The sequence below is a fragment of the Periophthalmus magnuspinnatus genome, chromosome 10 (genome assembly GCF_009829125.3).
Source record: "Periophthalmus magnuspinnatus isolate fPerMag1 chromosome 10, fPerMag1.2.pri, whole genome shotgun sequence".
Taxonomy (NCBI): domain Eukaryota; kingdom Metazoa; phylum Chordata; class Actinopteri; order Gobiiformes; family Gobiidae; genus Periophthalmus; species Periophthalmus magnuspinnatus.
The window spans coordinates 17,584,120-17,596,962 of record NC_047135.1 but is presented as its reverse complement, the minus strand read 5'-3'; positions in this window follow the sequence as shown (position 1 = coordinate 17,596,962).

Sequence of the window (12,843 nt, the reverse complement as noted above, 5' to 3'; positions counted from 1 at the left end):
GCTCATTGGCTGTTTGTGTAAAGCAGCAGTAATGTGTAATGCAAAGTAATTAGTTGATACTACAATGGTGAGAGAGAGCATAAACATTCAATAATCAGAGGCTTCAGTGATCCTCAAAACCAACGTTGATTGTCAAATTAGGTGTCAATCAGATGATAACATTTGGGTTTATCATTGGGCAGCACACTTATCACTGTCTGAACTATATTCTGCCAGATATCAACAATAAATAAAGTCTGATCTGTAACTATCCACAGGAATGTGCCAGAGCGCCTCACCCGTGCGCACAGATGAGATGCTGATGTGTGCACACCTTATGTTTTACCTACAATAATGCAAACTGCAGTATAAAACACCTTTCAAACAATAGACAAATGAAGTGTAATTCATACAGCTCAACACAAATGTGTTAGAGCGCATGGTTCAAATGCGCACTATGTGCACAGAAGTGATGCTAAGGATTACGCAAGATATTTTAGGTGAGATTTGTAAGTAAGATTATTTACCTACAATTATGTCAATAGCAGAATGAAACATGCTTGCCGATCGAGAACAGCATCCAATCCATCAAAAAATAAGGTCCTCTACTACTGAGTCCACAGCCATTTTCACTCTTTGCCACGAACCGCTCCAGGTCAGAGATGCCTCTAGCATATCTTGTACAAACATCCAGAGTGTAGTCCATCGCGTACTTCCCTTGTTTTGTCCATTTCGTCACATTGCAAAACTGCAAAATAACAAGCGTGTAAATTGCATACACTTAACGCACAAAAGGCTCTCGATTCATTCACTTTCTTTATGCACTTGTCATGTTCTGTCTGTTTACGGAAAACCATGGCATGTCATGCATCATCGTGTTCCGCTGCTCATAGGAAAACATCACTAAACGTGCGTAATGTAATTGGTTGATTCTACAAGGGAGAGTGGAACGTAAACTTTCAGTCATCTGTAGCACTGATTCGCTGTCTGGGGCTCCAGTAACCCACAACCCCCACCAAGAATTTCTTTAGCCTAGTCTTACCATTATGAAGGCTTGAGTAACTGATGTGCATCCACTGAGTTATGGTAATAGGACCTGCTTCTCTCCCTCATAGGGCTGGTTATGCGGCGGTTTGCAGTTTCAGTGGAGCAGTGTGGTCCAGAGCCATGCATCACACTGCACTGTGCTCCCATAGAGACTTGTTACAAATGATTGTCACATTGTGATCAATAAGAGCAGTGCAGCTTTGTGGCTTCATGCATCTGTGTCACTGTTTAATATGTGGATGTCAGCACCAATGGATTTTTAATAGAGCGGTGGAGGGTGCAGCAGACCTGTGCATCCATCAGAAGCAGGGGGGAAAGGGGAAAGAGAGGGGAAAGGGAAAGAGTGTGTGATGTTATGGTTTTGCCAGGTTGCCAGTTTAAAGGTGTCAAAAGACAGGCGTAAAACTACGTCAGTTGGTAGTTGGTTCCATTCTGGGAAGTGAGTGGAAAAAAGAGTTTTTATACTGAGTCATGCTGGGTTTTAAGGTCCAATATTTGTATGGATGATTAGATCTGGTTCAGTCGTCAGCTGGAGAGAGATGGGTGGGTGGCAATGCTATAAGATGGTTTGTAACTTTATACTTTATATTTATATCAGGACAAGTAACTGATCTTGAATGAGTGGATAGTGCTAACCACCAGAGAGAAAAGAAGTGGAAGAAAGAATGGAAGTTGCCTATCGCTTGTCTGGCCAACAATTGTATGGACATGTGTTGTGAGATCTGGAGCTTTCTGTGAGATGTTTCTTTGTGTAGAGCCTCCTCTGGTCAGACCTGAGCTGCTCCTCTGGAACACCTCAAAGATGTTCTGTAGCCAATCATCGGACTGAGTTAGACTTCCTGCATTAGGCCTCCTCATGCACAAGCCTTTTGCATTAGGCCTTCTACATAAGGCCTCTTGCTCTGGGCCTTCTGCATTAGAGCTCCTGCACTGGGCCTCCTGCTCTGGGCCTCCTGCTCTGGGCCTCCTGCAGACTCTGTGTCACTAGTGTCATTAGCTCGGTGATGACTTACACCAGTCTGGTCTGATATCGGCAGTTTCATTTTTCATCCAGAACTCAGTGCTTGTGCCACACAACATTAATAACTTTAATTAAGCTGTCTGGCACTTCACTTCAGATAATTAATACAAACACTAATATTAGACGCCACAACTGAAGCTGAGCACAGTTACACCAGTTAGCCATCCACTGTTGACAAAATACCTGCACATTTATATTTCATGAGCAGGATTTTAGATGACATCTACGATCAGTCACATGCACAGAGAAATCCAAGTGCACTAAACAATTGAAATGAAATTGTCTTTGCACCAAAACCTGTCAGACTACTTTTGTCCTAGTCTACAGGTCAAAGAACCAAACGGGGGCAAACGGGGGCTACAAGATGTTAAGGTGCTTGTAGTAAGTTAGCATTTAAAGGGCCCATATTATGCCATTTTTTTAATCTATCTTACAATATTGTTTCCTCATTAAGAAAATTTTATTGGAGAAGAAGTAAGAACCAAATACAACTTTGGATTTACCTCTGAATAAATTGTGAGGGAAACAATTATAACATTGTTAAAAGATCTGAAAGTTAAATTTTGCATAATAGGTCCACTTTAATAAATCAGTTTAAACAGAACGAGGACAGTTATCCGGTTTTCCTAGCGTCCTCTCTGCAGGAACATTCCTAAGCCAGAGCTTGTCTGCACCCCCACCATCTTGCTCTGAGGAATTCACTCACTTGCTCCTATTAGGTCTGTTTATAACCTCCACTCCATCATGCGTTGCCGTAATGAGGAAGTGGCCCGTCTTCCTAGAGAAATGCTAAAAATCACGGTGCGCTAAAACAGGCTGCCCAGATGGTCAGAGACGCCTTTACACTGAAGATGGAGGAGACATAAGTCAGTGTCAGCTCTTAAGCACCAAACACATTAGAGTCCCTCGGAGGGCAATACAGCCTCATTTGACCACGCTTACCCACTCACACGCATACAGTTACAGTATATATGCACACACATTTTGGATCATTGCATAGTTCATTTTCATATTGTTGCCTGCAGTTTAGAAGAGGAGCTTGCTTCTCTGTCTTTTGGACGTAGCTGAGCTCAGGTCCATCAGTGATGTTCGCAAATGAGTGCTCTTTTGAATGGCTCCTTTATGTGAACAGTAGGAACCATTTCTATTTTTTTTTAAAAGAACCTATTTCTTTCTAATTTGTATGCCTTTTTATACTGAGTAAAGCTGAACCAACACGAGAATCAGCATAGAAGCAGAGCAGACAACACAAATGAAAGCTTTGTACTTAAAAAAACATATTTGGCATTGTAATAATAGTTACATTTTTAATTATTATTATTGTAGGGTAATGTTTTATTTGGATTATATATCATTACAAAGAGCAAACATTACATTCCCTCTCTTAGTTTGAACCATTTTAATCAAATCTGAGCCTCAGTCATTTCTCTCTGTGATTAGTTTGTTGTTAAAATTTGTTCTCACATTGGCTTCTGTTATATAAATAAATTGTAAGAGTCAGTCTTTTGAATGGCTCTTTGAAATGATTGGATCCAAAAAATTTGGATCCCATAAAATAGCTGAAAGTCACATTGCTATTGTCCATATGTGCATCCTACAGTCCCTTGAATGGACAACAATGAACGTATGGTGACACACATTAACACATTATAAAACTAGAGGCAGATTGTTTACCAGAGAATTTATTTTTCTACCTGTTTTCTCCATAGAGCTGTGCGTCTGGAATGTTCCAATGATAAAGCCCCAGCATGTACATTTTTGCAAAAAAAAAAAAAAGACACTTTTTTTTTCATTATGGGTGTCTTAATTGCTCTGAAAAACATAGGAAGACTGCATCCTTAGTGTGAGTGTGTTTTACACAACAAGCACACAAACCTTACTCGAATTTGGCCTGGAGGGGTCCCCTCCAATCCGGGGAAATGTTGTTCCATTTGCTATAATCTTCCACAGTATGGCATAAAACTTACCTATCTCTATGGACAGTGTACCTGGGTATGGTTTTAACATTCTACTTCCATGGAATCATGCAGTTGACTTTTCAAAACCTCCATAAAGTTCCAGAAAGTTCATAATATCACTTTTAATTTATCTATCTCCATGAAGATAAGTAGGTGCCACTACCAGCCCAAGTCACAGGTCAGATCTACATGTGTTCAGGGTATTTCTGATTAATAAAAACACCTGTGAGTGAATAAATGAAATTGTATGTCATATTTTAAATAATTATAGTACAAGTTACAATATCACTATGGAGACACATTGCACTACTCCATACACTATTTTGGCCCTGCATTTATTTATTTATTTATTTATTTATTTATTTATTTATTTATTTATTTATTTATTTATTTGAAGGACAATGTGCAGATACATTAAAAAGATGGCTGCACCAGATTTAGCAAAATGCTAATTTCCATCTGTAGTCCTTGGTGTCACAAACATACACACATAGTCTTCTTCTTCAGTAAAGCACAGAGCAGATACATTGACCCTTGAAGGCCCTCACAGCTCTTCTCTTCCCCTGACCCCTCACCAGGCACGGGCCCCAACCTGTGCTTAATTGAATGAGTAGTGAGTCAGAGCAGGACCACTGTGCTCAATGTGTCTTAATTAGGCCGGGCTTGTCAGAACCCCCGGAGTTCACATGTGACAGTGTGACTGTCTGCTTTAGACAGACCTGTGGGGGATCATTGTACTGACATATCACAGAATGAGACCCCAGACAGAGTGAGGCCCTAGACTGACTGAGGAGCCGGACAGAGTGAGCCCTATGTCTCATTCTCTCCTCTGCTCAGCCCTGTCCCTCTCCTCCACATTCTCACCCCCTCCTCCCCATTACTTGGCTCTGTCTCTCCTCCTTCTCTCCTCCACTCAGCACTGTCTCTCCTCCCCTGTCTCACCTCTTCCTCTCCTATGCTCACCCTGTCTCTCCTCCCCTGTCTCACCTCTTCCTCTCCTTCTCCTCTTTCTCTCCTATGCTCACCCTGTCTCTCCTCCCCCTCTTCCACTCTTATGCTCACCCTGTCTCTCCTCCCCTGTCTCACCTCTTCCTCTCCTTCTCCTCTTCCTCTACTATGCTCACCCTGTCTCTTCTCCCCTGACTCATCTCCTCCCATCCCATCTCTCCTCCCCTGTCATACCTTGTCCTCTCCTCCTCCTCTCCTCCCCTGTCTCACCTCGTGCTTGTGTGACACAAGGTCATTAGAAAGGACCGTAGCACACACTCTTAAATATACATTAATGTGATCCATCATAATAACAGAAAGACTTGTTGGCTAAATGCTAATGATTTGTAAGCAATAAAGCAGGGCGCCTGGTAGTTGCAGCTTCATTTCCCTCGCATCATTTAGAAAGGCATTAGACGCTGTTTTTCCCACACTGACTACACTGGAATCAAAATATACAGACCTCCTCCTCTTCTCCCCTCTCTCTCCTCCTTGTCCTCTACTTTTGTCTCTTGGCTCCTCTCTCCTCCTGTGCTCTAGTCTCTTCTCTCTTTGCTTATCTTTTGCTGTTTGCTCCTTTTTCCTCCTCTTTGCTCCTCTGTCCTACTCTGCTTCTGTCTCTCTGCTCCTCTCTCTTCCTCTGCTCCTGTCTCTTCTCTTTTTGTTCCTCTCTAGCTGTCTGCTCCTCTCTCCTCCTCTCTCCCTGCTCCTCTCTGCTCCTTTTTGCTCCTTTCTCTCCTCTTTTTTTCCACAAGTGATGCTCTGCTCTCTTCTTCACTACTGCTCTCTCCTCTCCCTCTCTCACTACACACCCTCTCCATCATCTCCCTCTTCCTGTCTCTCTCTTCTTCTTGCTCTGTCTCCTTTATTGCCCTGTTCTTTCTCTCCTCTCTGGTTCCGTCTTCTTCTCTCTTCACTCTCTCCAGCTCTGTCTCTCTCGTTCCTGAAAGAGGGATATAGTTCAAACTGTCTCTCACACCTCTCATTTAGTCCAATCCGTCTCAGAGAGTCTAGTAGAGCTCTAGAGCTCTTGCACAAAGGCTCTCTCCTCTCTCTCTCCCCTCTCTCTCTATTTGTTTAGTAGAGCACAGTCCTCTCTCTCCGTTCTCTCTCCTCTCTCTCTTGTATAGTTAAGCTCATGCACAGAAGCTGTCTCTCTCTCTCTTTGTATAGTAGTTCTTGCAGAGTCTCTCTCTCTCTCTCTGTATATTAAACCTCTTGCACAGAGGCTTTCTCCTCTTTCTCCTCTCTCTCTCTCTCTCTGTGTGTGTCTCGCTCTCATTGTATAGGATATCTCTTGCACAGTCTCTCTCCCCTCTCTCCCTCTTTGTATAGTAGAGCCTTTGTAGAGAGTCTCTCTCCTCTTACAGGAGCTGTCTCTCCTTTCTATCTCTCTGTCTCTCTCTCTCTATTTATTTAGTAGAGCACAGTCCTCTCTCTTCTTTCTCTCTTCTCTCTCTCTTTGTATAGTAGAGCTCATGCACAGGGGTTGACTCTCCTCTCTCTGTATATTAGACCTCTTGCACGAATGCTCTTTCTTCTCTCTCTCTCTCTCTCTCTCTCCTGTTGCATGCTGGGTGCACGTGTGCGTGTGAGCGTGTGGCAGGTTTGCATTTGAGGAGGAAGAGAACTGCGTGTGTGGACACTTTTCTCCATCTATCTGCTGTCACTCTTCAGTAGAAGGTAAGGGGGTTTTATTGTGTTGTTTTGTGTTAAACTTTGAGCGAGTTGTCCGGTGCCCAGTGTCCGGTGCCGGTGGTGTCGGGCATGGCGTCCCTCCCGAAGGAGGGCGCGCAGGCCCTGTCACTCAAACACGGGGTCAGAGTAGTGACTGACCCGCGGGTCACTGTAGAGCAGGTGCTGTTGGCCCTGGGGGAGCAGGTGGGACATGAAAACATTGTGTTTGGTTCACGTATGAACAGGGTGGTGGTCGCGTTTTTACGTGAACCGCGTTTCGTTCATGACGCCGTAGAGAGTGGACTAGTGCTGGAGAACGAGTTTGTGTCGGTGTCTCCACTGTTTGTGCCGTCTGTGAGGGTGACGGTGTCCGGTGTACCACCGTTCATATCTAATGGGTGCATTGAGAGGGAGCTGGTGCGCCGAGAGCCCATACACCCGGTGACACTCCCGAGACAGTGGAGGAGCAACCAGGGCCCTCCAGAGCAACAGATGATCAGACTGAGGCAGAGATGCAGAGTGAGCCACAGCAGGAGGAGACGGACATACTGGGAGAAAGTGTAACCACTGCCCCGACCCCGTCACAGAACACTGAGAGCGCAGAGGACAGGGGCGCAGAGGACAGGGACGTAGCGGGAGAGAACAGTGAGCAGTGTGAGGACGGAGAGGACAGGGATGAGGAGGACACACTGTCACAGTTCTCAGATATGTCTCAGGAGGCGGGGCCAGATGAACCTCCTCCTTACTCTATTAAAGATATTAATGAGTTCCTGGATGTCACTTATGGAAACAAAGCAGTTAATGTACAAGACTTCTTCCCCGATGTTGATGGCTTCATCAACTCAGTCAGGAAATTGAAAAGGCAGGTTGGCATCAAACAGTTAAGTCAAAAGAAAAGGTATAGACTGGCAAAGCTTTTAGCAAAGCTCAGTAAGGGTAGGAAAGGAGCAGGGACCAGTAAACTGAAATAATGGGTGGTGCACTTTGGTGTTTTTTTCTCAGCTTGTATCTGTTTACTGTTTTCTATTTTCCTTTCTATTTTCCTATGGAGAGCCTCAAGATAGGGTCCCTGAACATTAATGGGGGCAGGGACAGAGAAAGGCAAACAGCGGTGGTTGAAATGGTTAAACTTAAACATATTGATGTGTTATTCCTACAGGAGACACACAGCACAGGAGACAATGAGACAGACTGGAGCAGGGTTTGGTCAGGGCCAATTTTTATGAGCCATGGGACTAATGTGAGTGCTGGAGTAGCAGTGCTGGTGTCTGAGCGGGTGAGGCTGGGTAATGCCACTCACCTGGAAGTAGAGGGAGGCAGGCTGCAGGTGGTGCAGGGGACAATTAAGGAAAGACACTTTGTGTTCATAAACATCTATGCACACACCTCACCTGTGAGCCGCACACAGCTAGTGCACACTCTTAACAGGCAGCTCAAAACTTTTAACAGTGACTCTGTGATAGTGGTGGGAGGGGACTGGAACTGCACGACTCACACTCATGACAGGAACACGGTAGAGCCCCACCCAAATACAGCAGCTCTGTTGGCCAGTGTACTGAGGGAGAATGACCTCATGGACACATGGAGGCAGTGCCACCCTATGGGACGCCAGTACACATGGGTCCGCGCCAGTGGGGGCAGTGTGAGCGCAGCTCGTCTGGACAGAATCTACATCAACCAATCGCACAAGACCCATCTCAAAAGAGCCCAAATAATACCTATTGGTTTTTCAGATCACCATTTGGCCACAATGGAGTGCACTCTACCAGCATGTGCTCCAAGCTGCCCCTACTGGCGCCTGAATGTAAGACTTCTGCAGGACAGGGGGTTCATCCAGGCCTTCGGGGAGTTCTGGGAACAGTGGAGGTGCAGGAAGGCAGACTTTGAGAACATGCTCAAGTGGTGGGAGGTGGGGAAGACCCAAATCAAACTATTCGTCCAACAGTACATGTCACGTTCACATCGTTCAGAGAGGGAAGAGCTGGAGCAGTTAGAGAGGGAAGTAGCCCTCATAGAGGAGGGACTGATCAGGGGAACAGGGAGTAGAAGCACGTGGGCAAATAGGAAGGGTGCCCTTAGGTCATTTATGAGTGAGAGAGCAAAGGGGGCGCTAGTCAAGGCGAAGGTTCTTAGACTGTATGAGATTGACGCACCCACACGCTACTTTTTTAATTTAGAAAAGAAAAGTAGTGCATCAAATAGTCTAATGCACCTCAAATTGGCTAACGGGGAGATCACTTCTGACCCGTCACTGATGCGAGAGGAGGCCATTACTTTCTACAGTAAACTGTTTGGGGCCAGTGAATGTGACGAGGGAAGTCAGGGGCAGATGATGGAGGGGTTGCCTGAGCTGGAGGACTCTGAGGCAGCAGCTCTGGCCTCTCCGGTTACTCAGGAGGAGATGAACTCTGCAGTGCAGCAGCTCAGTTGTGGCCGAGCCCCTGGGATCGACGGTCTGCCTCCAGAGTTCTACAAGAGGTTCTGGCCGGTGCTGGGGGAAGATGTACATTCCGTCTTCACTTCAGCACTGGATTTGGGTCGGCTTCCACGCAGCTGCACTAGAGCGGTCCTGGCACTGTTGCCAAAGAAGGGTGACCTGACTCTGCTGAAAAACTGGAGGCCAGTGTCCCTGCTTTGTACAGATTATAAAATAATTGCTAAAGTCTTCTCTAACAGACTAAAGGAGTGCTTGGACAGTATAATCTCACCAACACAGACATACTGACATCCCTGGACGGACTATTATGGACAATGTTTTTCTCATCCGGGACATTATAGACATCGGAAAAACAAAGGACTTGAATGTCGGTCTCCTGTCAATCGACCAGCAAAAGGCATTTGATCGGGTAGACCATAACTATCTGTTCAAGACTATGGGTGCGTTTGGGTTTCCCAGAAAGTTCATCAGCTGGATGGAGACTCTATACGAAGGAGCCACAGTGTTGCTAAGGGTGGGGGGAGGACTCAGCCGGCCGGTGGAGGTGAAGAGGGGCATCAGGCAGGGTTGTCCTCTGTCAGGGATGCTCTATGTTCTGGCCATAGAGCCACTGCTCCGGAAGCTCGGCAGAGGATTGAGGGGCCTCAGACTGGAGCAGGCCTCACAGCCCCTCTGCCTGTCAGCCTATGCAGATGACATCACTGTGATCATCTCAGGGCGGGAGGACGTGGGGACAGTGCAGCAAAGTCTGTCCCTCTATGAGCGCGCTTCATCCGTACAGGTAAACTGGTCAAAGTCTGAGGCCTACCTCCTGGGACAGGAGGTAGGCGGGTGGTGCATGGGGCCGTGGCTACAAACAGACATGTGGTTCACTTTGACCCAAGATCAGACAGGCACTGTGCTTTCTGCCAAGAAGAAGAGACACTTGAACATCTGTGGTTGTCTTGTCCTCGGCTGGCCCCCCTCCTCAGTCTCCTGGGACGCTGGTTGCAGACTCTGGGACAAACACTCACCCGGGAACTCTTTGTGTTTGGACCCAAATTTTCTGTGGCCAATCGTAGAACTGTTGTTTTAGTCAATTTTATCCTAGGCCAGGCTAAGATGAGCGTGTGGCTCACCCGGAGGAACCACATGGTCGGCTCAGGCTGCACAGACCTGGAGCTCCTGTTAAAGAGACTGGTGGGGGCACGGCTCAAAGTGGAGTTTATGTACAGCAAACTGGTGGGGCAGGTGGAGGATTTTGAGGCGGTGTGGACAGTGAGGAGGGCGCTGTGTTCAGTGAGGGAGGGGCAGTTAATTCTGCATCTGTAGGAGGGGCTGGAATATGGATGTGTGATTGTGTTGTTTGTTTTAATATTTTCTTTTAACTGACAAGTGAAACAAAATAAATGTATTGTTAAAAGTCAAAGTCAAAGTCTCCTCTCTAACTCTCTCTCTTTGTATAATAGAGTTCTTGCACAGGGGCTGTTTCTCCTCTCTCTCTCTCTCTCTCTCTCTCTCCTCTCTCTCTCTTTGTATAATAGAGTTCTTGCACAGGAGCTGTTTCTCCCCTCTCTCTCTCTCTTCTCTCTCTCTTTGTATCATAGAATTCTTGCACAGTGGCTGTTTCTCCTCTCTCTCTCTCGTCTTTCTCTCTTTCCTCTGTCTCCTCTCTTGCTCTCTCTCTCTCCTCTTTCTCTCTCTCCTCTGTCTCCTCTCTCTCTCTCTCTCCTCTCTCATCTCTCTCCTCTTTCTCTCTTTGTATAATAGAGTTCTTGCACAGGGGCTGTTTCTCCTCTCCTCTCTCTCTCTCACACTCTCTTTCTCTCTCTCTCTCTTTGTATAGTAGAGCTCTTGCACACAGTCTCTTTTCCCTCTCTCCGCTCTCTCCTCACTCTCTCTTTGTATAATAGAGTTCTTGCACACAGTCTCTCTCTCTCTCTCTCTCTCTCTCTCTCTCTCTCCCTCTTCTCTGTCCTCTCTCTCTTTGTATAATAGAGTTCTTGCACATGGGCTGTTTCTCCTGTCTCTCTCTCTCTCTCCTCTCTCACCTCTCTCTCTCTTTGTATTAAAGAGTTCTTGCACAAGGGCTGTTTCTCCTCTCTCTCTCTCCTCTCTAACTCTCTCTCTTTGTATAATAGAGTTCTTGCACAGGGGCTGTTTCTCCTCTCTCTCTCTCTCTCCTCTCTCTCTCTTTGTATAATAGAGTTCTTGCACAGGGACTGTTTCTCCTCTTTCTCTCCTCTCTCTCTTTGTATAATAGAGTTCTTGCACAGGAGCTGTTTCTCCTCTCTCTCCTCTTTCTCTCTTTCCTCTGTCTCCTCTCTTGCTCTCTCTCTCTCTCTCCTCTGTCTCCTCTCTCTCTCCTCTCTCATCTCTCTCCTCTTTCTCTCTTTGTATAATAGAGTTCTTGCACAGGGGCTGTTTCTCCTCTCTCTCTCACACTCTCTTTCTCTCTCTCTCTCTCTCTTTGTATAGTAGAGCTCTTGCACACAGTCTCTTTTCCCTCTCTCCGCTCTCTCCTCACTCTCTCTTTGTATAATAGAGTTCTTGCACACAGTCTCTCTCTCTCCTCTCTCTCTCTTTGTATAATAGAGTTCTTGCACAGTCTCTCTCCTCTCTCACCTCACTCTCTCTTTGTATAATAAAGTTCTTGCACACAGTCTCTCTCTCTCTCTCTCTCTCTCTCTCTCTCTCTCTCCTCTCTCTCTCTCCTCTCTCTCTCTTTGTATAATAGAGTTCTTGCACAGAGGATCTCATTGGAGCAGAATCAATACTGGGGCCAAAGTTGACTTCTGCTTTTCTTTCAGCAATTTGCTAAATGAAATTTCATAATTGAGGCACAAATAAAAACCGCCCTCAGCCTCTGAGCATAATGTTTTATTGTTACTAAATTCACATATTTTAGTGCTCACCCACTGTGTGGACATGCATACAAATGACCAAACAGTGACCAAACAGGGGAAGGCTTGAATTTTAACCGAAATCAGCTGTATGATAGAAAAACTGACCAAACCTGGCACCATGTGGTTCTGTGGTGAGGGAACGAGAATGCTCCCTGCATGCTATGTATTTCTTTATTAGCTAAAGGTGTTATATGTAGCTAATTTTGTCTGGTAACTTAGTTTTGTCAAAATTATTGTCAGTTCATAATTTGTATCACGGAAATTATCATAAATTGGCTAAATGTTTAATAATAGCAAATTATGAAGCTTTAGGATCAGACTTAAAACAGAATGATATGCTGTGTGATCACTATTCTGTTTCTGCATCTGTTCTGATGCAGAAACAGAATCCAGAGGTTTATGGAGATGGTTATTTTGACCTCTTTTTGCCCCCCAAACCCACCTTAGCTCATGCATAGTCTTAGTCAGATAACTCGGAGTCCCTGAATAGAAATCTGAATGGATGGTGTGGCAGGTCTAAGCAGGGGTCTGCTAGCACCGTCAGCACTATCTATGACTGCAGCCTCATTCTGGGCTCAGAGGCTGCAGACCACACAAAATCTAAAGTCAGTGATCCACTATTCAATCTTCAGCTTATGCTTAAAGGTTGTGACTGCCCAAAGTGTTGTCTGGTGTGTTCTACTTGTGAGACCACACTTCACACTGGGAGCTGCAGACCCCACTCCCTCCTCTTCTCCCCATCCCTCCTTCCCTTCCTTCTCCCCACCCCTCATCAGCATGTCTGCAGCGAGCATGGTGGGACCGCAGTCTTCTTCATGTCCAAAGATCTGAGCAGTACAAAATGTTATATGC